This window comes from Elephantulus edwardii, unplaced genomic scaffold (genome assembly GCF_000299155.1).
Source record: "Elephantulus edwardii isolate Elephantulus edwardi_28Jun2011 unplaced genomic scaffold, EleEdw1.0 scaffold00138, whole genome shotgun sequence".
In the NCBI taxonomy this organism is placed as follows: domain Eukaryota; kingdom Metazoa; phylum Chordata; class Mammalia; order Macroscelidea; family Macroscelididae; genus Elephantulus; species Elephantulus edwardii.
The window spans coordinates 1,888,080-1,891,743 of record NW_006399888.1 but is presented as its reverse complement, the minus strand read 5'-3'; the positions used below and the strand labels follow the sequence as shown (position 1 = coordinate 1,891,743).

Here is a 3,664-nt window from a genome sequence, read left to right as displayed (position 1 = left end):
ACTCCTGCTTCCAAGCTTGTTTTAATCGAAAAGCTCCACCAAGCACTGTCCACCATGGGTAACCACTATTGCATTTAACACATCAATGTCACAGTGTTTAGCATCACAACAACCATGAGTTACCTCTGTATAACAAATGGACAGACCAGTGCTACACCATTTAGAAGAATGTTTGATCAAAAACAATTAAAACCAGGCTTGAGGCCACAGATTAAAATCACCCACCTTTGGCTCGGTAGCATAACTTTCTATCCACTAGGCCAACAGAGCTCTCTCTGTGTTGTTGTTGCTGTCGTTAAGTGTTGTCAAGTCATAGACAATATAAAATAAATTTACTTGTTTAAAAATATAAAATGCACAATATATAATAAATGCTAAAAAAGTTATTTCTCAAGGCTATGTATTCCTCAGCTCTTATCAAGGGTGACATCAGGGAGTTCCCTCACAGGACACCTTTGTGATGCCATGGCCCACGTGCTGCCTCCTTGACGTACTTTGAGTTATCAGAGGTCACAAAACTGGGGGTAGAATCAAGCTTGTTTCTATGGAGACAAGGAATCCTTGACTGATCAACAGGTTAAATGTCTTACTTCCATGAGGTGACTAGAGATGTGATAGATCCCTAATATGGACTAGAGACATAAGCTTGAATTGGATTTGTTTTTAAATCTGTATTTTTTTTCTATATTCACCTCAAAACTCTTATCCGCAAATGGTATTTCCAAACATATTTCTTTTTTTATTTTTATTTTACAGAATTTACTACAAAACACCATAAAAACCGTGGTTCACTTAAGCTCTCTCCCCCCGTATGCGGCGAGCCAACTGTATGTCTTTGGGCATGATGGTGACTCTCTTGGCGTGGATGGCACACAGGTTGGTGTCCTCAAACAGGCCCACCAGGTACGCCTCGCTGGCCTCCTGCAGGGCGCCAATGGCCGCGCTCTGGAACCTCAAGTCCGTCTTGAAGTCCTGCGCCATCTCCCGCACCAGCCGCTGGAAGGGCAGCTTCCAGATCAGCAGCTCCGTGGACTTCTGGTAACGGCGGATCTCGAGCAGCGCCACGGTCCCGGGCCTGTAACGATGCGGCTTCTTCACCCCGCCGGTGGATGGAGCGCTCTTCCTGGCCGCCTTGGTGGCCAGCTGTTTGCGGGGAGCTTTCCCCCCCGGTGGATTTCCGCGCAGTCTGCTTGGTTCGGACCATTTTTCACCAAAAGCTGAGATCTCAGGCCGCTTCTCGGACCTCCGCGTCGCTCCCGCCGCTCGGGAAAGAGCCGCAATGCACAAGCAAAACAGGGACACCAGCTCTCCCAACGACCAAACCAAACATATTTCTAATCCCCTGAAGTCCAAAGGACAGTGAGTGTTCTGACCTTAGCTGACCTCTGACAACATGAGAGCAGGGGCCATGTTTATTGTTAAGACAGCAGATAATGGACAAGGCTCTCTAGCCGTCAACAGGATGGTATACTGAAGAGCAGGACATTTCCTCCATCAGGAAAGCTCAAGGTTAGAACTTATTTTCCACAGTGAGAGAAAGTTAGACAACTTCTATTATGTATACCTTTTTCAGGTTTTCTCAGTCAAACTGATAATTCCTTTGTTTCAGAACTTAATAGGAAATAAGAAAGCGATTTCCCTCTTTCTTTACTTAGTCAGGACCCCTGACAAGCCTGGCCTCATGCTTAGCATCTCTGTAGACCGCTCTTGTCTTGGCCAAAACACATCCGAAACCAGCATACCAGCCTGGTGCCAGAGGATGTGTTTATGAAACTTGTCCAGATGCTTAATGTTTCTATTGCAGAAACTGCTTTTTGTCATAATCCAGGTTATGAATTTATATACCAGACCTCGGGCCTTAAAAAACTGTAAAATGTATTTGTCATTGCCACCCAGTAGTTTTGGCCCCTCAACCACTCCCTCTCCAAATTCCCAATAATTACACTACCGTAAGTCTCGATTTGTAATATTCTGTGCCCAGCTTCTAAAAACTTCCTGCTCTGTTGCACCTCTCCAACTTCCAATCTCATTTTTGCTTATAGGGTAATGATCAGAAAGGTTTTTGTAATGAAATTTTTCTTTTAATCTAACCTAGGCTCAATGTTTTCTCTCTCTTACACTATTCTACAGTTCACTTCTGGCCTTGTTTTGTCTGTTAAGAGCTTCTCCGTAGACTATTTCTGCAGATGTCATCAATCTGATTCCTATGTGGTTTATCAGATGAGGTCTGTGTGTACAGTCACCGTTTACATTTTTTTTTAAAGAAAAGGTATTTGCAATGAATAAGTCAGTCATTGTACAACATTCTGCCGTTTGATTGCAAGACTCCTTTCTCTCTCTCTGCCAAAATCACCATTATTTCTTCTTTGTTTCCAACTTCTGAATTCCAGTCACTAGTGACTATTAATGCATCTTGATTTCCTGTTCAATCCATTTCAGACTACCAAAGTTGGGAGAAACCCTAGATTTCTTCATCTTTGACTTTAGTTGTTAGTGCATATATTTGAGTAATAGTTGTATCAACAGGTCTTGTTTGTATGCATATGGATGGAGTACTATCAGTCATAGAATTGTACTTCAGCATAGATCTCAAAGTGCTCTTTTTTTGCCATAAATACACCATCATTCCTCTTTCATTTGTCATTAATGTACAAGAGATCATATGATTGTCTGATTCAAAATGGACAATTTCAGTCTGTCTCAGGTCACTAATACCTAAAATATCAATCTTTATGGGCTCCAGCTCCTTTCTGATGACTTCCAGTTTTCTTGGACTCGTAATGCATACATTCCATGTTCCAATTATTAATGGATGTTTGCAGCTATTTCTCCTCAACTTTTTTTCCCCTCCAACCTGAGGAGCTTTTCTCCCAGCATGTATGCAATAATGTTCCTGAGTTATTAATAAAATTGTCAAAGACCAAATGAGTGTTGGCATCAAGAACATCATCCATGAAAAAGTAAAAGGTCGTTATAGAGATGAGAAGGAAGGTCAAAACCAATTGCGTGAGTCAGAAGAAACTGATACCTGCATTAGAACATAGAGAGGCCAAAACAAAGGAAAGAAAAGAGATGAGCAGATTTCAAAGGCAGCCAGAGAAGACAAAGCAAATTATTGTAACAAAACGTGAAAAGAGTTGAAGTTAGAAAATCAAAAAGATAAAAACTCGCTCAGCATTTCTCAAACCAAAAGAGCTAAAGGATAAACTTGAGCCTTGAGTTGTGATCCTGAAGGACTCTATGGACAAAATCATCAATGATGGAGGATATATGAAATGAAGATGGAAGGAATATGCAGAGTCGCTGCACTCAAACAGTTTGCATCAAGCTGAATTTGACGCTGTCCTGGGTTTAGACTTTGGAGTTACAGCAGGAGAAGGGGACCCAGGGAGCTGGAAGGAGGGGGTGAAACACAACAAAAGAGCAATCCAAAAACATTGGTTAGTGACTGCACATGGAAGAGGAACAATTTCTCTAAGATGAGCAACGTATAGACACAAAGATAACCTGAGAGAAGAGAGGGCAATTCCCAGAATGGGACATCTGCAGAAGAATTGGCATATGTGGTAAAGTAGACATTTGCCAAAACAATTTATGTCTCCTCAACATCTCACACGCTAGAAGCTGTCCAACTTTCAAGAAGAGTAAGATCTACAACTCACTC

General features: G+C 41.9%; 1 pseudogene; it reads right to left on the bottom strand.

Moving 5' to 3' along the window:
* Positions 1-792: 792 nt before the first annotated feature.
* On the bottom strand, positions 793-1,204 carry LOC102847362 (annotated as a pseudogene).
* Positions 1,205-3,664: the final 2,460 nt, after the last annotated feature.